This window comes from Salmo trutta, chromosome 21, assembly GCF_901001165.1.
Source record: "Salmo trutta chromosome 21, fSalTru1.1, whole genome shotgun sequence".
Lineage (NCBI taxonomy): Eukaryota > Metazoa > Chordata > Actinopteri > Salmoniformes > Salmonidae > Salmo > Salmo trutta.
This window is the reverse complement of record NC_042977.1, coordinates 31,178,646-31,202,635: the sequence shown is the minus strand read 5'-3', so window position 1 is coordinate 31,202,635 and position 23,990 is coordinate 31,178,646. Positions and strand designations below refer to the sequence as shown.

At 45.0% G+C, this 23,990-nt stretch overlaps 1 protein-coding gene across 1 annotated transcript in view; it reads left to right on the top strand.

Moving 5' to 3' along the window:
* Positions 1-1,181: 1,181 nt before the first annotated feature.
* Positions 1,182-23,990, top strand: part of LOC115157155 (adhesion G protein-coupled receptor L2) — a gene marked incomplete in the record, with an annotated part of 129,492 nt that continues 106,683 nt past the window's right edge. Inside the window, 1 exon segment of the mRNA XM_029705153.1 lies at positions 1,182-1,844.

Genomic DNA, 23,990 nt, shown 5'->3' with positions numbered 1-23,990 from the left:
AGAGACGGCCCACAGTCCGGAGCCCTGCAGAGACGGCCCACAGTCCGGAGCCCTGCAGAGACGGCCCACAGTCCGGAGCCCTGCAGAGACGGCCCACAGTCCGGAGCCCTGCAGCGACGGCCCACAGTCCGGAGCCCTGCAGCGACGGCCCACAGTCCGGAGCCCTGCAGCGACGGCCCACAGTCCGGAGCCCTGCAGCGACGGCCCACAGTCCGGAGCCCTGCAGCGACGCACCTCAGCCCGAGGTCTCCAGCGACGCACCTCAGTCCAGAGCATTCAGCAGTGGTCTACAGCCCTGAGCCTTCAGCGGGGGTGGGCAGGATAGAATGGGGACTAAGGCCGGAGCCAGAGCCACCTCCGTAGTTGGAGGATTGGGGGGGGGGGGGGGGTGTAGCACGGGAGCTGTCGTTGACGGTGGCCACCCTCCCTTCCCTCTAAGTTGGGGTTCAATTTTGTGGGGTTTTTGTTTTCAGGTGCATTTGGGGTCTGGACCTTTGGGGGGGGGGGGGGGGTTTGGGGGGGTACTGTCACGTCCTGACCAGTAAAAGGGGTTATTTGTTATTGTTGTTTGGTCACGGCGTGGCAGGGGGTGTTTGTTTTGGGTGGTTCGGGTTTTTTGGTTTATGTTCTAAATTTTCTATTTCTATGTGTTTATCTAGTTTTTCTATGTTGGGGTTTTGGTAGGACCTCCAATTAGAGGCAGCTGGTTGTCGTTTCCTCTAATTGGAGGCCATATTTAGTTGGGGTTTGTTTCACTTGTGTTTTATGGGTGGTTGTTTCCTGTATAGTCTGTGCACCTTATTGGACTGTTTTCGTCTTTTGTTTAAATGTCTTCTCTTCAATAAAAATAAGAAGATGATCAATATACCCGCTGCATTTTGGTCCACTCCTTACGACGCCCGTGACAGTTGTTGTTTGTGTCGCACTGCTTTGCTTTATCTTGGCCAGGTCGCAGTTGTAAATGAGAACGTGTTCTCAACTGGCCTACCTGGTTAAATAAAGGTGAAATATTTAAATATATATATTATCAATATCCAGGTACCAGGTCCATCCCATCCTTTGGGGGCCATATTCCTTCTACTGTACAGGCAGGTCCTATACAGAACTGCTAAGAGCACCAGTCCCTGCCTTCTTGAAGTCCACGCCAGGTTTTAGCCTGGCCCATTGAAAGCCAGCTGCTGCAGAGAAGAGAACCGGCTCACGGTTTCTTCTCTTGTTTGTATGGGGAGTTCGACTGGCTCTAGCTCAGCGGTGTGTAGATAGAGCAGCGAAGAGATTGACTGGAGCACAAGCCCGACGCACAGACAGACCTGAGACCCCCGAACTGAAGTCTCATTCTAGAATGTTTCAGCATTGTTTTAGGCGACTTTCAGAATACATTCACATCATCGTGGAAGACGACTGTCTGCATTTTTTTTAGGATATGAGCTGATTTGCTTCTCATTCGCATCGTTTACTCTAGCCTAAAATTACAGCCGTGCAGTTTTTGAATTCATTGCATCCCCTCGAAAGGAAAATGTGGATCCGTGAGAGAGGGATATGGAAGAAACCTATTGATTAGGCCCAATAGTTCCGAACATCACCTCGCTATGGAAGAGTTCGTCAGGTCCTTGGGGTCGCATGGACTTGGAGAGCGAGAGATACCTGCCACAAGAAACAACACGATCTGTCCCTCGTAAGGGGAGCATGCATCGGAACCACGGACGTCTTTGTGTTGCCCGCTGCGTATACCGAGTTTGAGGGTGGCCTATAGCCTGCTGAAGGGGTAACCACTCTCTCTGTGTTACTTCGGTGCCGAACTGCAATATTTGTCAATCACCATTTTGGACTATCAGCCCCCAAATGTAAGTATTCCAACATTGGTCTTACACGCCGTCCTGCCGCCTGGGCAGGAGTTAGGTTACTTGCGATGAGGGTGTCGGTAGTTTTTTTCTTTTTAGGCTGAGTTGAGAAAATACACTTCATTCCTAACGATATCGTCGCGGTCACAACGGACATTTTACCGAATTTCACTCCATTTTAAGAACACTTACAGATTGGTCTATAGTTGTGATGTCAATGCCAAGCAATCTGTGAAAATTAGGTCGATCTGCTACTGCTTGGTATACCAGCCTAAAGATTTTACAATCTGAAATAATTGCATTTTAACAGACATCAGTGGTTCTTACATTAAGCGACTCTGGGCCTTGGGATATTGGAAAAGTTGCATGAGGTTTATCCAGATGTGGACTTCTTCGGCGGCCATCGTTGCTCTGAATTCAGTGAATTTGGTTTATTCAAACTACTTGTGCTTTTAAAAATCGAGTTAGGCTATAATGAATGGATGGATGGTTTGAGGGCTAGGCCTACTACCTGAAATATAATATTATTATTATTATTATTGTTATTATTATTATTATTATAGGTTTAATTCTGTTGGTCTCTGAATGAGGCGTTGTTGTCCTGGTTTTGGTAATTAGTCTAGATGTCACCTGTGTAGAGGAGGTTTTGGGTTAGCACTGTAAAAGAGACAAGTAGCATAGTCATCTTGGATTAGGAAGAAAATAAAAATGTATGTGCAGTAAGGTGGTTTGGCAAATTCTTTGTCTAGGTAACACGCTGTCAGGTACAGAAGTGGAGCGATAGACTGTCAAATAAATGTAACATCTCCCATTACCCCATTACACACAGCCTAATCCCGAGGACACAACGACCTAAGTAGCTGCAAGTCAGTTGCTGTCTTCGTCTTCCTCTCCATTCTGCGGCTGTAAAATGAGATCATTTCACAGAACATGTATAATTCACAGATATCTAAGCCAGCCATGTGTGATGGGACACACACACACAACAAAAGCCCCAGATAGCATATGGTAGCAAAATGTGTAGAATTGCAGAAAATTAGCATTAAAACTGCAAAATTCTATCTCACCCTCATGGCAAACTGAACAAAAGCACGAGACCAGCTATAAAACTGCACATTTTCTTTCTCTGCCCCATGGCAAAAGAGTAGAATAGCAGGAAATAAGATTTAAAACTGCAACATTTTGTCCTAGCCTCATGACAATATGTGTAGAATTGCATTAAATCAGTCCTCACACAGTTACCGTGCACTAATTCCATAGATTAGCTCGTCATTTAGAGCTGGGCAGGCGATCTAATAAGAGAAGGGAGAATATAAAGTCCTCATTATCTTTCATGGAGGATTCCGTTTATGAATCATCATCATAAGTCAACATAAACGAGGCCAAATGCCAAAGCAAGCACCCTAACAAGCATATTGGGCTCTATGGGACGCAATAAGCAAATAGCATAGGATTCCAAGCGGAGCATACATCTGGCAAAGAGCTTGACCAGTCATTATAAGTTCATTCGTTTATTAGTGATTAGTCTAGCTCTAGCTAGCCTATATATCACAGAGGTGAGGCAGTATACCTTACCTGTAGACAGACACACCACTCAACTCACTACAGGAGGGTACGGTTGTGTGTTGGCCCATTCCATTTTCTACGCTGGTGATGTAGTCTATTTAACTAGGTCAAATCAGAATTGGAAATGCAGTTGAGAAAATGTAAGCATTTTTAACAAGGTTATTGGAGAAAATAGGCTACTGGTAGGGCCTATAGGCTCCCGAGTGGAGCAGCGGTCTAAGGCTACAGACTACAGACCCTGGTTTGATTCCAGGCTGTATTACACAACCAGTCCCATAGGGCGGCGCACAATTGGCCCAGCGTAGTCTGGGTTAGGGTTTGGCCGGGGTAGGCCATCATTGTAAATAAGAATTTGTTCTTAACTGACTTGCCTAGTTAAATAAAGGTGTAAACATATTATTATTTTTACAAGTGATGGTAAAATCTAAATCCTAACTCATTTGTTTTAAATACCTGTCTAGGAACCGGAGGAGTAACTTTCATCCATTTCATGTCAGTGTTGGGATGGGCTTGGGGAATTCATTGGGACAAATGTTCTGTTGTCCCTCCCATGCCCACCCCCCTACTCCTCCACTCCCCTGCCCCAGATGCTCTCTCTGTGGGTTGGTCCATTTGTTGAAGCCCGGAGTCTCCAGGGGAAGTGCCATCTCACATCAGCTCGGGTGCAAATGGCTTCAATGTAGGCCTGTGCTAGTGTGATTTCTAGCATTTTTTTGTTGTTGTAACTGTCGATTTACATATCAAAGTGGCTGCATTTCAATGGAGAGAACTTGAGCTACCAGCCCCCATCCCCCAACCAGTTTTGTCCTGAGAGGGGAAGGGTGCTGCTGCACTATAGAATAGGAATGCTGTTGTTCATTGCAGACCACTGTAAATGTTTTTTTGACAGTTATTTAATGCAGCATCAATATTCTGTGCGTATGTGTTTGTGTGAAAGAGTGCTTATGTTGGATTGCAAATGCAGATTTAGTTGGGATTGACAGAGTTGGTAGGCTGCCATAATTCAAACCAAAATCCCCGAAGTAATACCCTTTACAGACAGACTTTACAGTATGTTTCCTGTAAAAAAAAAATGTAGGCAATGTTTTTTTTTAGAGTCCAATCCATACAGTCCAATTTTAACACATTCTTGCCGGGATAAGTCGTTTCTATCTCCAGTGCACATGCTGGCACATTTTGGAGTGGGAGCAGACGTGGGTGGATGTCTATTTGAAAAAATCCATTGAATATACACCATCACAAAGAAATCCATTATTCATTTGTTTTGGACAGGTCGAAAGAAACATTGTAAGACTAATAAAATCTATTTTCAAAAGAATAGAAGGGCATATTTTGAGTTTAATTATGTTACTGGTCTGTGCAGCCTATATGCTACATGGTAGCGCCATGTACATGAAATCAAAAGTTATTTTGTTAATTAAACAGACAAGACACACTTCGGCTACCCTGATCACAGTCAACACACATATTTTATAGTAGGCTAAGAATATAATGGAAAAAAATAAAAATACACTTGAAAAATATTTTGCACACATGGCAACGTGTGAACTGATGTCATATAAAAAGTAATATTTTTAAACAGAGTCCAAGGCAAGCCTATGCTTTTTAAATACAGGTTTCATCTCTTTCCTACCCTCACTCCGCTTTGTTAGGGAGCAGGAATAGGGTCTTACATTGAGGGTATGGTCATCATGATACCAATAGAAAATAATAGCAATCTATATTTTCAAAAGCATGTGAGTCTCGTGTTCATATTTCACAACCTCCGCAGGCTATTTGAGTTGTCCTGAATGCGATCCAGCAAAAAATGAAGCCTACACTTGATTTAGGCTACGTTATTGCATGCTGAATGTTTCTGATCAGTGATGGATGAACACATGAATGATGAGCTGATCTACCTCCACTTATTTGCCCAGCCAGAGAATTAACCAAATGTACAAATGGAGATTCAGTGAAACAAAATCCCATTGATTGATTAAGACCCATCACAGGCTTTTGGTAGGGACTAGGCCTGGGCTACTAAGTGACTTGCAATTAAAGAGCGAAATAATCCACTTGTTAAGCTACATAACATGCTGGCAATAATTGTTTTTTTAAATAGACAAGATGATCATGAGCAGCATTCACCTCAACTTAGCTAACATTTCCATAGCCAAACTAATATCTAAACGGAGATTCAGTGAAAATAAAAAATCTGACATGAATTGATTTATCAAGACGAGTCTCCACGCTTGTTTGTCGCCGGCAATACCTTTTTCATATTTAAAGAAAAGTTGTCAAAAGGTTGTCTGGATGCTGAAGTTCATGGAAAAACGTCTTGGTTTGAAAGGTGTCTGAGTGGAGAAATGTGAGAGCTGCTTGTTGTAGTCTCCACTTGGGGGTTTTGGTGGGAGCTTATTTTAATACGTTGATTTTTTTTATTTTTATATTACATTTTTTTAAATTATAGGATCTAAGATTAAAATCTTTACAGCACACTTTTTGTTTGCTATTGTCTCTCACATTAGAAGTATACAGTAGGCCTATACTTGGGATGACCACAAAACATGATCAAAACCAGCTCTTTTATAAAGATAACTCAAGAAGAAACTACACAATAGGCTTATATGCTTCAAGTAGAATCTTGTGTAATTATAGTATTGTAAAATAAAATAATAAGCAAAAAGATCAATGGATTAAGCAATGTTCTTGAATTTCTATTTGAGTTATTGGTTATTTACAAAATCAAAATAGATTTCTGGAGGCCTCTTCGAAAGCTTTGTGTGAAGCACTGTTTTGAGCAACCAATGGCCTCTTGTTTTTCTGTCATAAAGATCATGTTTATTTTCCATGCAATGCAGCTGTTGCTCTGCTGTGAAAGAATGCCTTGCTGAGTGTAGCCTTGCTGAGTTTATTTAGATTTATTTCCTTTAATGTCTTGTCAAACTGGCCTAATAGGGATGTCGAACACAATGAAATCGTGAGGAATCAGATGGACACACAAACCATTCCTTCCTTACAAACGGATGACAATTTATGTCAAGAAAGAGGAAAAGCCTCTTCCCTTCCTCATTCTTTTCATTTTATTTCTATTTCTTCTGAAATGTACATCGCTCACATCCATTAGTTGAAGCCCAGGTTGCTGTAACGCAGGGGTCCGGCCTAAAGGACAGGTCAATGGTGATGCTCTCTGATGGTCTGTTGGCACCCGATTCCTTATATAGTGTACTGCTTTTGACCAGGGCTCTGGTCAGATGTAGTGCACTATATAGGGAATAGGGAGCCATTTGGGACAAAAGCCCCAGAGGCGGTGGATGTAAATGCCAGGGGTAGCGTTCTCCCAAGGGTTAGTGGCCCTGATCATCCTGCTTCTTGGTAATAAAGTGAACGCAGCTCTCCTCGGCCCGCCACGGCCCGCCACAACCTAGACGACACATAATGAAAAGAGATGCCTGCTTCCTGTGCTCACGCACAATCACATCAGAGAAAGAGTGAGAGAGGACAGAGAGGGAGAGAGAAGCTCACCTGCCATCCTCAATCACAAGGGGCTGGTTTGACAGCTGTCTTTTTCTGTTTTCTGACACGCTCACTGTCAAAAGTTAGGAACAAACAGATGGAGAAGGAGAGAATGGGAGGAAGAGAAGGAAAGAGGGATACGTAAGGAGGAAGAGGAGGGTGATGGGTTTGTTTGATTTGGTAGTTAATTGCAAATGTTCATCGTAGCTTTTTCATCATCTGTCTTCCTCCTTTTTATAGCAACTGAGATAAATGGATGGAGACTGGAACAAATGACATTGTGTTAGGTTGTGTTAGCTGACCTGCTCGATTAATGTATGCCTTTGGTATTTCTGAGGGGTAAAAATCTCCCTCACCACCCTCTGTGCTTTAAATGACAGTTAACTTTCCCCCACTGCTTCTCGAATGGATGTTTAATGATCAACAGAGGCCCTGGAGCTGAGCTATAGAGCAGAGCAGCTCTAGATATGTTCTCACCAAACATCTCCCTCCCTACCTACCCTCCATAGCCCCTACAACACAGAACGCTTTTCCTTCTGTTAAGAAAGCAAACCCCCTCGGTGTTGTTAAAGCCCACATGGTCTGGAAGGGAGCGGAGGGGCTGCTAGTGTTTTGAGTGATGGATGATCTCTGGGTCTTTTGGGTCCGTGTTTAACTCTTTGGAGTGTGTAAAGCTGGCCCAGTGGGAGACGTGTCGCTGGGGTGTGATGGATGGTCGGGGGTCCTTAGGCTTCATCTATCAGGAGATTAGCAATGACCTGTGAATTGTCTGGACCGCCCTCCGAGATGCTCTGTGATGCTCTACCACCACTGGACTGGAGGGCATTAGCGTAAGAGGACACTGCTCTGGGACTGTCTCAGGGGAGTAGACCGACTATGTGCTTTATTTGGTGGTCTTCTATACCTTCAGGTCACAGGAAGCGTGGAGCTTATAGCGCTCAGGTGCTATGCTTTTGTCTTGGTCGGGTGGATCACGCTGAGGCAGATCTGAGGCTTGCTATGAATTTTGTATTTTGCCATCCATGATTTCTAGAAATGGCAAGTTTGGAATCCACACTTGGAGTCATGTTTCTCTTTCCTTTTTGGAAGATTGTTCATTTGAGTGGACTGGAAATGAATGTGTCTTCTCCAAGGACTACCGTACATCCTCTCAGGCTTTAACGAGTCTCATAACTGTAGATTAGTCTGTTTGTCTCTTTTTTTAAAATATGAAAATGTATGTCTAAATCAATCATTTCTCCCATCACATCAAGGTTTGTTATTTTAATATTTGCATTGGCGAGTAAGACAAAGAATCTACTTATCTCAGATAGCCATTCACACTCCATCAATCAAACCAATGTTGTGCCATTGAATTAATCTCTGGGGCCTGTACTCGTGATAGACTGAATTCATCTGTAAAATCATTTCAGAGAAGGACTTGAGCAAATAGCTGTCGGACGAGAATATTTTAACAGGCGCCAGGGGCTTTCTGTTCAACGACACACCACCTTAATCCAAATTCAGCTAGAATGATATTTGGGGTTAGTTTGTTGAGAATTAAGAGTTTTTTTTTTTTTTTTTTAATGGTATTTTAATTGTTGTGCTTTGCTCACACATTGCATAATAGTAGAAACCACATTTGTATTCTCTGTAGGTTGAGTGGAAGCTTATTTACTTTGTGTGTGCATTGTCTAAGTCCCAAACATAAATGTCACCTCCCACGATATTGCTGGCATTTGCCATGATTCGTTTTTTTCATCAGAAGACTGTTATTGACAATTTTCAAAGAGACTGTTTTCCACCCAAAAACAATGCTTTCAGAGAGACAGCATCCACCCCCCCTTCAAAAAGAGAGAGGGATTTTAATTAGAGTCATAAGCAGCCTGTCTTCTCTCTGCTAAACACAACTACTATCAAACATGTTAAAGGAAACAAATAATTACTTTGTTGATAGCTAGAGTAATGAGAAGGGGGAAAAGAAGTGGAAATGTTTTTGGGGCAATAGGCCGAATTTAAATATTGCATTTCATGTGATTTGTAAACGGGCTTTGTGGAGTAGATAATATACTTGATGTATATCATATTTGGCTCATGGACTTGCTGCATATGATGTGCCATGTCTAACCCTAGCCTATAGGGCTGGCAATTGCCAGGGACCTCACAATAGCATATTGTCATGATACTTAGGTGCTGATACTTTATGTTTTGTGATTCTCACGATTCTGTATGTGTTGAGATTTGATACTGTGATTTTATTGCGATTCGATGTTCCAAACATATTGCTCAATATATGTCTTCTGCAGAGGGACAAGAAACAGCCATGAGAATGAGTTTTGATCAGTCAGGGAAATAAAAGTGCTGAAAACAAATTGGCTCACCTTTTTAAAGAGAAGACTGAAGACAGGCAATGAAGGAAAAATGATGCACGTACAGCCAACTAGCGCAAAATAATATTGTGATATTGTCAAAAGGATACGATATATTGTCAAAAATAATATCCTGATATGTAACTGTTTGTGTACATGAAGAAACATGAAAAGATGTCTTTGAAGTTTAGCATACCATTCAATGTGCCTACAGGAAACCTGAGCTGAATATAAAACTCAAACCCTTTCCAATGCTTGTAGATAGTGCTGTAGATTGAACAGGGCTTATTTTCAGTGTGCAGGTTTGTGTCCTGCGTTCCAGGACCTTTGTTAGGACATTTTAATTACAGCCGAGCTTGGGTGTAACTGATCTAGGCTTGGAGGGATTTCTCTGTCATTGAGAAAGGCCTATTTGTTAGTACAGGCCAGTGAATGCTTCCACCTGCGCTTACATAGAGCCTGTACTTCCACTGTTACATAGAGCCTGTACTTCCACTGTTACATAGAGCCTGTACTTCCACTGTTACATAGAGCCTGTACTTCCACTGTTACATAGAGCCTGTACTTCCACTGTTACATAGAGCCTGTACTTCCACTGTTACATAGAGCCTGTACTTCCACTGTTACATAGAGCCTGTACTTCCACTGTTACATAGAGCCTGTACTTCCACTGTTACATAGAGCCTGTACTTCCACTGTTACATAGAGCCTGTACTTCCACTGTTACATAGGGCCTGTACTTCCACTGTTACATAGAGCCTGTACTTCCACTGTTACACAGGGCCTGTACTTCCACTGTTACATAGAGCCTGTACTTCCACTGTTACATAGAGCCTGTACTTCCACTGTTACATAGGGCCTGTACTTCCACTGTTACATAGAGCCTGTACTTCCACTGTTACATAGAGCCTGTACTTCCACTGTTACATAGAGCCTGTACTTCCACTGTTACATAGAGCCTGTACTTCCACTGTTACATAGAGCCTGTACTTCCACTGTTACATAGAGCCTGTACTTCCACTGTTACATAGGGCCTGTACTTCCACTGTTACATAGAGCCTGTACTTCCACTGTTACATAGAGCCTGTACTTCCACTGTTACATAGAGCCTGTACTTCCACTGTTACATAGGGCCTGTACTTCCACTGTTACATAGAGCCTGTACTTCCACTGTTACATAGAGCCTGTACTTCCACTGTTACATAGAGCCTGTACTTCCACTGTTACATAGGGCCTGTACTTCCACTGTTACATAGAGCCTGTACTTCCACTGTTACATAGAGCCTGTACTTCCACTGTTACATAGAGCCTGTACTTCCACTGTTACATAGAGCCTGTACTTCCACTGTTACATAGAGCCTGTACTTCCACTGTTACATAGAGCCTGTACTTCCACTGTTACATAGAGCCTGTACTTCCACTGTTACATAGAGCCTGTACTTCCACTGTTACATAGAGCCTGTACTTCCACTGTTACATAGAGCCTGTACTTCCACTGTTACATAGGGCCTGTACTTCCACTGTTACATAGAGCCTGTACTTCCACTGTTACACAGGGCCTGTACTTCCACTGTTACATAGAGCCTGTACTTCCACTGTTACATAGAGCCTGTACTTCCACTGTTACATAGGGCCTGTACTTCCACTGTTACATAGAGCCTGTACTTCCACTGTTACATAGAGCCTGTACTTCCACTGTTACATAGAGCCTGTACTTCCACTGTTACATAGAGCCTGTACTTCCACTGTTACATAGAGCCTGTACTTCCACTGTTACATAGAGCCTGTACTTCCACTGTTACATAGAGCCTGTACTTCCACTGTTACATAGAGCCTGTACTTCCACTGTTACATAGAGCCTGTACTTCCACTGTTACATAGAGCCTGTACTTCCACTGTTACATAGAGCCTGTACTTCCACTGTTACATAGAGCCTGTACTTCCACTGTTACATAGAGCCTGTACTTCCACTGTTACATAGAGCCTGTACTTCCACTGTTACATAGAGCCTGTACTTCCACTGTTACATAGAGCCTGTACTTCCACTGTTACATAGAGCCTGTACTTCCACTGTTACATAGAGCCTGTACTTCCACTGTTACATAGAGCCTGTACTTCCACTGTTACATAGAGCCTGTACTTCCACTGTTACATAGAGCCTGTACTTCCACTGTTACATAGGGCCTGTACTTCCACTGTTACATAGGGCCTGTACTTCCACTGTTACATAGGCTCCACTGTTACATAGGGCCTGTACTTCCACTGTTACATAGGGCCTGTACTTCCACTGTTACATAGAGCCTGTACTTCCACTGTTACATAGGGCCTGTACTTCCACTGTTACATAGAGCCTGTACTTCCACTGTTACACAGGGCTTGTACTTCCACTGTTACACAGAGCCTGTACTTCCACTGTTACACAGAGCCTGTACTTCCACTGTTACATAGAGCCTGTACTTCCACTGTTACACAGAGCCTGTACTTCCACTGTTACATAGAGCCTGTACTTCCACTGTTACACAGAGCCTGTACTTCCACTGTTACACAGAGCCTGTACTTCCACTGTTACATAGAGCCTGTACTTCCACTGTTACATAGGGCCTGTACTTCCACTGTTACACAGAGCCTGTACTTCCACTGTTACATAGGGCCTGTACTTCCACTGTTACATAGAGCCTGTACTTCCACTGTTACATAGGGCCTGTACTTCCACTGTTACATAGAGCCTGTACTTCCACTGTTACATAGAGCCTGTACTTCCACTGTTACATAGGGCCTGTACTTCCACTGTTACATAGAGCCTGTACTTCCACTGTTACATAGAGCCTGTACTTCCACTGTTACACAGAGCCTGTACTTCCACTGTTACACAGGGCCTGTACTTCCACTGTTACATAGAGCCTGTACTTCCACTGTTACACAGGGCCTGTACTTCCACTGTTACATAGAGCCTGTACTTCCACTGTTACATAGGGCCTGTACTTCCACTGTTACATAGGGCCTGTACTTCCACTGTTACATAGAGCCTGTACTTCCACTGTTACATAGAGCCTGTACTTCCACTGTTACATAGAGCCTGTACTTCCACTGTTACATAGAGCCTGTACTTCCACTGTTACATAGAGCCTGTACTTCCACTGTTACATAGAGCCTGTACTTCCACTGTTACACAGAGCCTGTACTTCCACTGTTACATAGAGCCTGTACTTCCACTGTTACATAGAGCCTGTACTTCCACTGTTACATAGGGCCTGTACTTCCACTGTTACATAGAGCCTGTACTTCCACTGTTACATAGGGCCTGTACTTCCACTGTTACATAGAGCCTGTACTTCCACTGTTACATAGGGCCTGTACTTCCACTGTTACATAGAGCCTGTACTTCCACTGTTACATAGGGCCTGTACTTCCACTGTTACATAGGGCCTGTACTTCCACTGTTACATAGAGCCTGTACTTCCACTGTTACATAGAGCCTGTACTTCCACTGTTACATAGAGCCTGTACTTCCACTGTTACATAGAGCCTGTACTTCCACTGTTACATAGAGCCTGTACTTCCACTGTTACATAGAGCCTGTACTTCCACTGTTACATAGGGCCTGTACTTCCACTGTTACATAGGGCCTGTACTTCCACTGTTACATAGGGCCTGTACTTCCACTGTTACATAGGGCCTGTACTTCCACTGTTACATAGGGCCTGTACTTCCACTGTTACATAGGGCCTGTACTTCCACTGTTACATAGAGCCTGTACTTCCACTGTTACATAGTGCCTGTACTTCCACTGTTACATAGGGCCTGTACTTCCACTGTTACATAGGGCCTGTACTTCCACTGTTACATAGTGCCTGTACTTCCACTCTTATGGTGCAAAATGAAAGAGACAGCAATGCAGTGGGTTGATTGTTCATTCACTTACTGTGCCGTTTATTTAGTATAATTTATTTACACCTCTGAGGGGTAGCTAGCTTAGCCTGGTTAAACCAGATGGAATTCTGTGTAGCGTTCCATCTGTTTAAACCAGGCTATAGCTAGCTGACACAGAGTACCTTCACTGTCTGTGCCTTTATTAAGCAAGGCAGATTCTGTACTTGATGTGTAATGGTTAAATTGGCCTCAGAGGAGTAGTCTAGCTAGCTAAGCTAACACATCAGAATACCTTTGGAAGGGAGACTACTTCTCCCACTTCAGTTGCCGCAGCAACGTCACATCTGTTGCGAACTCCCTCCCTCTGTCGCCACCTGCAGTGTCCTTCTCTTTCGTCCTCTTATGGAGCACTTCTTCACTGTTTCTGTGTTGTCACCCACCGTTTTAAATATTTTATCAGGCTGTTAGATAATGCTTCCAGATGACGGTGAATTATTGATGGCCTTGTACCTATGAGTAGGACAGGGCAGGCTTTTAACTCTCTGAGCTGCCTTTCTGCCGCTGCTGACCTGGCCAGGTCTCTTCAGTGGTAACTAAGGGACACTACACAAACACCCAAAGGAATGATGTAGGCCTGCTGGAGAAGGAGGAGGAGGAAAACCCTGAGGAGGTGTCCTGAGAATGAAAAGAGGGCAGGGCGTCTTCTGCTTCAGTCTTCTACTCTAGTACTGGGCTAGGGCTCTGCTTCAGTCTTCTACTCTAGTACTGGGCTAGGGCTCTGCTTCAGTCTTCTACTCTAGTACTGGGCTAGGGCTCTGCTTCAGTCTTCTACTCTAGTACTGGGCTAGGGCTCTGCTTCAGTCTTCTACTCTAGTACTGGGCTAGGGCTCTGCTTCAGTCTTCTACTCTAGTACTGGGCTAGGGCTCTGCTTCAGTCTTCTACTCTAGTACTGGGCTAGGGCTCTGCTTGTCTTCTACTCTAGTACTGGGCTAGGACTCTGCTTCAGTCTTCTACTCTAGTACTGGTCTAGGGCTCTGCTTGTCTTCTACTCTAGTACTGGGCTAGGGCTCTGCTTCAGTCTTCTACTCTAGTACTGGGCTAGGGCTCTGCTTCAGTCTTCTACTCTAGTACTGGGCTAGGGCTCTGCTTCAGTCTTCTACTCTAGTACTGGGCTAGGGCTCTGCTTCAGTCTTCTACTCTAGTACTGGGCTAGGGCTCTGCTTCAGTCTTCTACTCTAGTACTGGTCTAGGACTAGGGCTCTGCTTCAGTCTTCTACTCTAGTACTGGTCTAGGGCTCTGCTTCAGTTTTCTACTCTAGTACTGGTCTAGGACTAGGGCTCTGCTTCAGTCTTCTACTCTAGTACTGGGCTAGGGCTCTGCTTCAGTCTTCTACTCTAGTACTGGTCTAGGACTAGGGCTCTGCTTCAGTCTTCTACTCTAGTACTGGGCTAGGGCTCTGCTTCAGTCTTCTACTCTAGTACTGGTCTAGGGCTCTGCTTCATTCTTCTACTCTAGTACTGGTCTAGGACTAGGGCTCTGCTTCAGTCTTCTACTCTAGTACTGGTCTAGGACTAGGGCTCTGCTTCAGTCTTCTACTCTAGTACTGGTCTAGGGCTCTGCTTCAGTCTTCTACTCTAGTACTGGGCTAGGGCTCTGCTTCAGTCTTCTACTCTAGTACTGGGCTAGGGCTCTGCTTCAGTCTTCTACTCTAGTACTGGGCTAGGGCTCTGCTTCAGTCTTCTACTCTAGTACTGGGCTAGGGCTCTGCTTCAGTCTTCTACTCTAGTACTGGGCTAGGGCTCTGCTTCAGTCTTCTACTCTAGTACTGGTCTAGGACTAGGGCTCTGCTTCAGTCTTCTACTCTAGTACTGGGCTAGGGCTCTGCTTCAGTCTTCTACTCTAGTACTGGTCTAGGGCTAGGGCTCTGCTTCAGTCTTCTACTCTAGTACTGGTCTAGGGCTAGGGCTCTGCTTCAGTCTTCTACTCTAGTACTGGGCTAGGGCTCTGCTTCAGTCTTCTATTCTAGTACTGGGCTAGGGCTCTGCTTCAGTCTTCTACTCTAGTACTGGGCTAGGGCTCTGCTTCAGTCTTCTACTCTAGTACTGGGCTAGGGCTCTGCTTCAGTCTTCTACTCTAGTACTGGGCTAGGGCTCTGCTTCAGTCTTCTACTCTAGTACTGGGCTAGGGCTCTGCTTCAGTCTTCTACTCTAGTACTGGGCTAGGGCTCTGCTTCAGTCTTCTACTCTAGTACTGGGCTAGGGCTCTGCTTGTCTTCTACTCTAGTACTGGGCTAGGACTCTGCTTCAGTCTTCTACTCTAGTACTGGTCTAGGGCTCTGCTTGTCTTCTACTCTAGTACTGGGCTAGGGCTCTGCTTCAGTCTTCTACTCTAGTACTGGGCTAGGGCTCTGCTTCAGTCTTCTACTCTAGTACTGGGCTAGGGCTCTGCTTCAGTCTTCTACTCTAGTACTGGGCTAGGGCTCTGCTTCAGTCTTCTACTCTAGTACTGGGCTAGGGCTCTGCTTCAGTCTTCTACTCTAGTACTGGTCTAGGACTAGGGCTCTGCTTCAGTCTTCTACTCTAGTACTGGTCTAGGGCTCTGCTTCAGTTTTCTACTCTAGTACTGGTCTAGGACTAGGGCTCTGCTTCAGTCTTCTACTCTAGTACTGGGCTAGGGCTCTGCTTCAGTCTTCTACTCTAGTACTGGTCTAGGACTAGGGCTCTGCTTCAGTCTTCTACTCTAGTACTGGGCTAGGGCTCTGCTTCAGTCTTCTACTCTAGTACTGGTCTAGGGCTCTGCTTCATTCTTCTACTCTAGTACTGGTCTAGGACTAGGGCTCTGCTTCAGTCTTCTACTCTAGTACTGGTCTAGGACTAGGGCTCTGCTTCAGTCTTCTACTCTAGTACTGGTCTAGGGCTCTGCTTCAGTCTTCTACTCTAGTACTGGGCTAGGGCTCTGCTTCAGTCTTCTACTCTAGTACTGGGCTAGGGCTCTGCTTCAGTCTTCTACTCTAGTACTGGGCTAGGGCTCTGCTTCAGTCTTCTACTCTAGTACTGGGCTAGGGCTCTGCTTCAGTCTTCTACTCTAGTACTGGGCTAGGGCTCTGCTTCAGTCTTCTACTCTAGTACTGGTCTAGGACTAGGGCTCTGCTTCAGTCTTCTACTCTAGTACTGGGCTAGGGCTCTGCTTCAGTCTTCTACTCTAGTACTGGTCTAGGGCTAGGGCTCTGCTTCAGTCTTCTACTCTAGTACTGGTCTAGGGCTAGGGCTCTGCTTCAGTCTTCTACTCTAGTACTGGTCTAGGACTCTGCTTCAGTCTTCTACTCTAGTACTGGTCTAGGACTAGGGCTCTGCTTCAGTCTTCTACTCTAGTACTGGTCTAGGGCTCTGCTTCAGTCTTCTACTCTAGTACTGGTCTAGGGCTCTGCTTGTCTTCTACTCTAGTACTGGGCTAGGACTCTGCTTCAGTCTTCTACTCTAGTACTGGGCTAGGACTAGGGCTCTGCTTCAGTCTTCTACTCTAGTACTGGTCTAGGGCTCTGCTTCAGTCTTCTACTCTAGTACTGGTCTAGGGCTCTGCTTCAGTCTTCTACTCTATTACTGGGCTAGGGCTCTGCTTCAGTCTTCTACTCTAGTACTGGGCTAGGGCTCTGCTTCAGTCTTCTACTCTAGTACTGGGCTAGGGCTCTGCTTCAGTCTTCTACTCTAGTACTGGGCTAGGGCTCTGCTTCAGTCTTCTACTCTAGTACTGGGCTAGGGCTCTGCTTCAGTCTTCTACTCTATTACTGGGCTAGGGCTCTGCTTCAGTCTTCTACTCTAGTACTGGGCTAGGGCTCTGCTTCAGTCTTCTACTCTATTACTGGGCTAGGGCTCTGCTTCAGTCTTCTACTCTAGTACTAGGGCTCTGCTTCAGTTTTCTACTCTAGTACTGGGCTAGGGCTCTGCTTCAGTCTTCTACTCTAGTACTGGGCTAGGGCTCTGCTTCAGTCTTCTACTCTAGTACTGGTCTAGGGCTCTGCTTCAGTCTTCTACTCTAGTACTGGGCTAGGGCTCTGCTTGTCTTCTACTCTAGTACTGGTCTAGGGCTCTGCTTCAGTCTTCTACTCTATTACTGGGCTAGGGCTCTGCTTCATTCTTCTACTCTAGTACTGGGCTAGGGCTCTGCTTCAGTCTTCTACTCTAGTACTGGGCTAGGGCTCTGCTTCAGTCTTCTACTCTATTACTGGGCTAGGGCTCTGCTTCAGTCTTCTACTCTAGTACTGGGCTAGGGCTCTGCTTCAGTCTTCTACTCTAGTACTGGGCTAGGGCTCTGCTTCAGTCTTCTACTCTAGTACTGGGCTAGGGCTCTGCTTCAGTCTTCTACTCTAGTACTGGGCTAGGGCTCTGCTTCAGTCTTCTACTCTATTACTGGGCTAGGGCTCTGCTTCAGTCTTCTACTCTAGTACTGGGCTAGGGCTCTGCTTCAGTCTTCTACTCTAGTACTGGGCTAGGGCTAAGCTGCAGAATAAGGGAAATTCCGCTGTAGCTCTCTTGCTTTGTTTAAAATATTGAGAAGAATGGCTGTTTTGTTTGATTCTTATTTCTTGGTTTTGTCAGTGGTCTGAATGGAGGACAGAAACAACTGCTTCTGTTTCTTTTTTTACATCTGTCAGAATATTTCAATGTTCAAAAGTGTGTGTGTTTTGAACCTCAACCTACTGTTGAAAATATCCATAAGAAACAGGGCTGGTTTAAGTATGACCTAGCCCTCTCTTGTAGGAATCTCGGTGAAAGCGATAAGCAAGTGATTAGCCAACAGACAACAGGGTAAACGGGTCAAACCCGTTTCTTTTCCCCCTAGGAAATGAAAATGTTTTATACAGAAGGGTTCAGGGTTGGCAATGAAATGCAGTAGTTGTAACTATCCCCTCCCCCAGTCAACTGCTTGGTATTCAATAGATGGATTTGCAGGTTTTGCAGTAACATACTTCTTTTGTTTGCTTGCCATATTGTGTTTACCATACATTGTGCGTGTGTTGAACCGATTTGTGTGTGAATGTTCTCTGTCTAGCGACCTCCTTCCTAATTGTAACTGTGCACATTTGCACTCCTCTCTTACATCACATTCTGCCTCACTGAGGGTGTAGATTGAGTGGTAGAGGCTCAGGTGTTCTGCTGCAGAGCATGGATGTCCACAGCAGCATGTCATATGGTTCACATTGGTAGTTGTGAAGTTCCTACCACATTACCTGCAGGGGAATCTAGCTGTTCCTGTCCTTCAGCCAAGATTCCCACCCTGTTTTAACATTTTAACATTCAGGGAATGATCACAAACGTTTTATGGTGCTTATTTTTGACTTACTGTGAATATGAGTGCGAGTGAGGTTGCCAAGCCAACCACAATTTCCCTTGTAAATGGTTGAGTGTTTGAGTTTGAGTGAGCCGAGGGTGGGTAGGTGAGGGTATGTGTGTGTGTGTGTGTGTGTGCGCCCGCATGCATGTGTTTGTGCATGTTCATTAATGCCTGCGTGTGTGTGTGTGTGTGTGTGTGTGTGTGTGTGTGTGTGATGAACCAGTGTGGATAACGAGCATGTAGTGGAGTGAGAGAGAACCAGAACAAGGCGTAGAGGAGTGTCTTTCAGTGTGAAGATATGAAGGACTGACTGATTGAAAAGAGGAGCTCTGTGTGACATGTCAGAGGATGAGATGCTGGGTGCTGTTCTCTAACTGACCCTCACTGTTTAACTCACTGTGTAAAGGTCAGCCTATTCATCTCACTGCCAAGCTCTGCGGTGTTACTGAGCTGGGAGGAGTGGGAGAGCGACGGCTGTAGTATTGCTTAATGAAACTGACATTTAAAAGCTTCTCCCCATTCTGATTATTTTGATTCTGATTCATCCAAGTTTGATTCTGAGTCCTCTTCGGAAAGAGAGGGGTGTATTGGTTCATTTGAACCCGATTCTTTTGATTCTGATTTGTAATTTTTCTTCTTCAAATTCCCAGATTACTCAGAATACATTTGGGTTCAAGCCCAGGTAACCTTTTCTAAATTGGTCTTGTTGAGACGCTAGAGGCTAAAGTTGGGGAATGTTTTGAACAGGAACGTTTAACAATAACATAAGACAATGTCATGTCCAAAGCGGCTGTGAACTTACTAATTAGGCCACTATACTTCTGATGGGCAGAATTAACATAGTAGTGATGGTTGAAATGATGAGGATAGTGTTGACTGACTTTTTACTTAACCCTTCCCACACTTGTTTCTGCTCATTCAATACAATTCATACTTCTCTCTGCCTTTCTTGCATCAATTTCTCACTCCTATTTCTGCCTATTCATTTCCATTCTTCCGCTTTCTGCTAACCTCAATGACAGACCTAGTTTTGTTCTCTTTTGTAGTCGATCTTCTGAAGGCTACCTCACTCCGTCCTCTCAATTTCACAATACATTCTCTCTCTCTCTCTCTCTCTCTCTCTCTCTCTGTCTCTCTCTCTCTCTCTCTCTCTCTCTCTGTCTCTCTCTCTCTCTCTCTCTCTCTCTCTGTCTCTGTCTCTGTGTGTGTGTGTCCGTTGACACTATCTATAATTTCAATCTCTGTTGGCAGAGAGTCTTGAAACGCACCAACCATCGTTGAGCCTATGAATACCATGCAGCTTGCTACCGGTTGTTGCTTGCCCCATTCCCTCCTTCATGCCCCATCCCAAAATATATTATCAGCTCCACGGTGATGAACCCTCCTCCCACCTGACTGCCATGCCTGACTTGCGCCTGTCTCCATCACTGGCAGCCATGGCAAGTGCTCTGTCTGCACCACTGACAGAGCCAAGGAAGTGACATCATGTCCCTTAAGAGAGGAGTTGGAGAGGAGAGCCCTGACAGACGGGGGTCTATCATGACAGTGTTACTGAGGAGCATTGAGGTGTTGGGGTGCAATGGATCTGGGGGACTTGTTTTCTCAGTTCCTGTAGATTCCAACTACACCCTAACCCAGACCCCCTGCTCCCCTCTTACCATCTTCTCATGTTTGATATTCCCCCTCACGTGTTGGTCTTTTTGTTTCGAATGTAGGCCATGTGCGGGGGTAGGTGGGTGGGGTGAACCGTTCCCCAAATGAGTTAGTCAGAGAGGGCTGAAGAACTAAAGCATTATGCCTGCGAGGTTCAGACTGGAACACAGACAAAACACACAGCTAGGCCACATCTTTATTTCAACTGGGAGCGTTGAGCTTACACCAGTCCAGGACTACTTACTTGCTCTAGTTGTGTCCCAATCTTACTTGATATGTATATATGCACTCTTTATTTCTCTCCTCGTCCCTGGCACTGACAATTGAAAATAAATTAACATTCCTGGGGCTTTATTTAGTCCTTGGTTAAGCCTGTTGAAAATACTGGAGGGTGAACCCAGCAGGTCAAGCCATACTCACAAGCTGTCAATCCTTCCCAGTGACCCTCCCACCCCTTTTCTTTCTCCTCCCTTCCCATTCTTCTCTCCCTCTCCTCTCTCTTGCTCTCCCATCCATTCAGTTCCTCCCTCCTTACAAAAGCTTGGACTCCCATTCTCTCTCCAGTCTATTCTTTCGCCGGTCGCCTCTCCAGCTTGAGAGAGGCAGCCACAAGCTTTGTCTCTTTACATTCCTTCAGCCTGCTGCTGCACCAATTAGCCTCGTATTTCATGTTAGGACATGTGGCCTGTTTCTTTCCATCCGTTTATTCTAATATTATTTTAATTGCTTGCCTTCCGCTTTTAAATATTTGCTTATTTTTTTCTGTCATTCCTCTGAAATATGAAAAATTAGTTTGCAATGTGGTGTTTTTTTTTCAATCCTCCGGACTGATACATTTGTCTCCTCGCTTTTCTCACTGTGTATGGGTGGAGAAAGAGAAACAGATGTTCTAAATGTTTACATGTCATTTTGCATCCCCTGTGATGGATTCTTGGTGTCTGGGATGATATACTGTTAATAGAAAGAGTGAAAGCAGGGAGAGGGAAGATTCATATCCATTGTTCCTTATAGGGGAAAAATTAGCACTTAAAGTACAGATGAGGAGTTAATCACTTGAAATGATTCTAGAAGATTTCAGGATTATTAAACCGTCAAGCCATAAGATTTAATGTAGCTGGTGACAGTAAGTCATAACTTTGTTCTGTGCACTATTATTACTATAACAGCTGCCACGGCGATGGTGGTATTGGAACCCGATGTGAATATTCCTTCCTGGTCGAGTAACCTGAATCATTTGAGAGTTTAGGACTATAAGGTTCTATCTAATAAATCAAAATGATAGAAAAATAGTTATTGACAACCTTGTTCTGTTTTCTATCTATATAATACTCTGAATAACCCAATTCATGTTGTTAAGCTCAAAAGAATACAATATAAAATTGCTGACACCATTCAAATTTTAAAGCCAATTTTCAGAATCATCTTTTTGAAGATGATTTTGTTTAGTCCCAATCTCTGGAGTTCCTTGCTGTTCTGAGGAGCTGTGCTGTAGAGAATATCTCCACAAACACACACGGTCCCTGATGGGTTAACTATGCCTCACTTACCTCTTTTCTGCTAGAGGAGGCCTCCGCCCCACCACCCACCACAATCTCCCCTTCTCTGATGTAAAATTATGATACGTCTGTCAGCACTCGTGAAAAGCGTCTTCATGTTAATCGGCTAATCCTTTTATCTCAAGTCGGACCAAATCCAGTCCAGAAACCCCGCAAACAAAACGGCTGTTTAGGGCTGGGGGGATGAGGGGTGAGATGAGCGCAGCGGCCGGCTCCTCTGCCAGCTTAAAGGAGAAAGGGAACATGTTACTCAGCGGGGCGACGGTGCGGGTGGCTCTGGGTAGTACTGAGCAGGAGGAGAAAGGGGCCCCGGGGCAGACGAGCCTAGAGGGAAGGAACCCCAGGCCCCTCACCCCCTGGTGTCTGGTGGGGATCAGCGGCTGAGCCAGCCGAGCAGGGCAGAGAGGTTAGTGGGTAGGGGGTATGGGGCAGGGCATTACAGGCTCACTCCCTCCCACCCCTGCCCCCACGACTCATATTTGGGGAAGATGAATGTGTATAATGCTAGAGTGTGTGTGTGGGGGGGGGGGGGTTGAATGGAAACCAGGGTGACAGGCCAGGCCTCACAGCCCTCAGACACCTGGGAATCAGGGATTATTAGCAAGGCTCACTCTGTTTTGGGCGCATTTGTGAGATGAAGTAGCGCTTTACCGCTGCTCCGCTATGCTCTTGTCTGATCTAGTGGTCTACTGCAGCTAGATAAGTCATTTCCCGACAAATACAATCAAATGATTCTCTTTCAATCTGAGTCTGAATGCACCACCTGACTTCTAACTGATAAATGACCATAGCCTTGTGTGTGTTAGCTTGGCGCCACACAGTATAACAGTTCGTGGTAAATTTGACCTCAAAGCAAGATCAATGACCTTTGGGCCTGTAGACTGTGCACTCTGCTCCACGAGGACTCTGTTCCATTCCGTTAGCCTGTTTTAAACAGGAGTCTCCAGCCACCTATAGAGACATTTTAAAGAATGAATCCAATATGGAGATTTATCTTATGACTCCGTAAGCCAATGCAGATAGAAGCTCCCAAAACAATGTTTTGTGTGTGTGTGCTTTCACGTTGCCAGAAATATCTTAGCTGGGTATCAGTGGGGCCTAGAGAGCGATCAGAGCAGAGTGCTCCGCTGCTCAAATTTAGGTTCATTATAAAATAATCAGGGATGTCGACGAGTGGCTCTGGAGAGGAGGAGTACACACAGAAAAGCGAATTATCCTCTTTTGGTGTCCTCCACTCTTTAAAGTGTGAAATGCAGTGTACTGTGTGGATGATGACATGGTGTTTATATGGACATGGTCACATTTTGGATGTTAAACATACACTATATGACCAAAAGTATGTGGACACCTGCTCGTCGAACATCTCATTCCAAAATCATGTACAATAATATGGAGTTGGTCCCCCCTATGCTGCTATAACAGCCTCTACTCTTCTGGGAAGGCTTTCCACTAGATGTTGGAACATTGCTGCGGGGACTTGCTTCCATTCAGCCTCAAGACCATTAGTGAGGTCGAGCTCTGATGTTGGGCGATTAGGCCTGGCTCGCAGTCGGCTTTCCAATTCATCCCAAAGGTGTTCGTTGGGTTGAGGTCAGGGCTCTGTGCAGGCCAGTCAAGTTATTCTACACTGATCTCAATCAAACCAGTTTGGAAATGGGACAGATGATTTTTAGCTTGTGTGGCCTACCACTTTGCGGCTGAGCCGTTGTTGCCCCTAGACGTTCCCACTTCACAATAACAGCACTTACAGTTGACCGGGGACAGCTCTAGCAGGGCATACATTACGAACTGACTTGTTGGGAAGGTGGCATCCTATGATGGTGTCACTGAGCTCTTCAGCAAAGCCATTCTACTGTCAATGTTTGTCGATGGAGATTGCATGGCTGTGTGCTCAATTTTATAAACCTGTCAGCAACGGGTGTGGCTGAAATAGCCGAATCCACTCATTTTGAAGGGGTGTCCACATACTTTTGTATATATAGTGTAGATGGGTACCTCATGGCCTAGGTTAAGTCATCTGTACCCGATGGATGTCTTCTTGCTGCGTTTGTTTATGTGCAGGTCAAGGTGTGTATGTGTGCGTGCATGCGTCTGTGTGTGTGTGTGTGTGTACTAACGTGTATATTTGACATGTCATCGATCCGGAGTATTTGACTTGTGTTCTAACAAGTCTCTCCTTCTGGTGCATTGAGGGCATTTTAGGGAGTGGAGCCTAACCTTAGCTGAGGCAGACAAAGCCGTGTGGACTGTTTGTGGCTGCCCTCAAGATAAGGAGGAAGCAGACAAAAGTACCTCACAAAGGAGCTGTGTCTCTAATGGTTTGCTGTG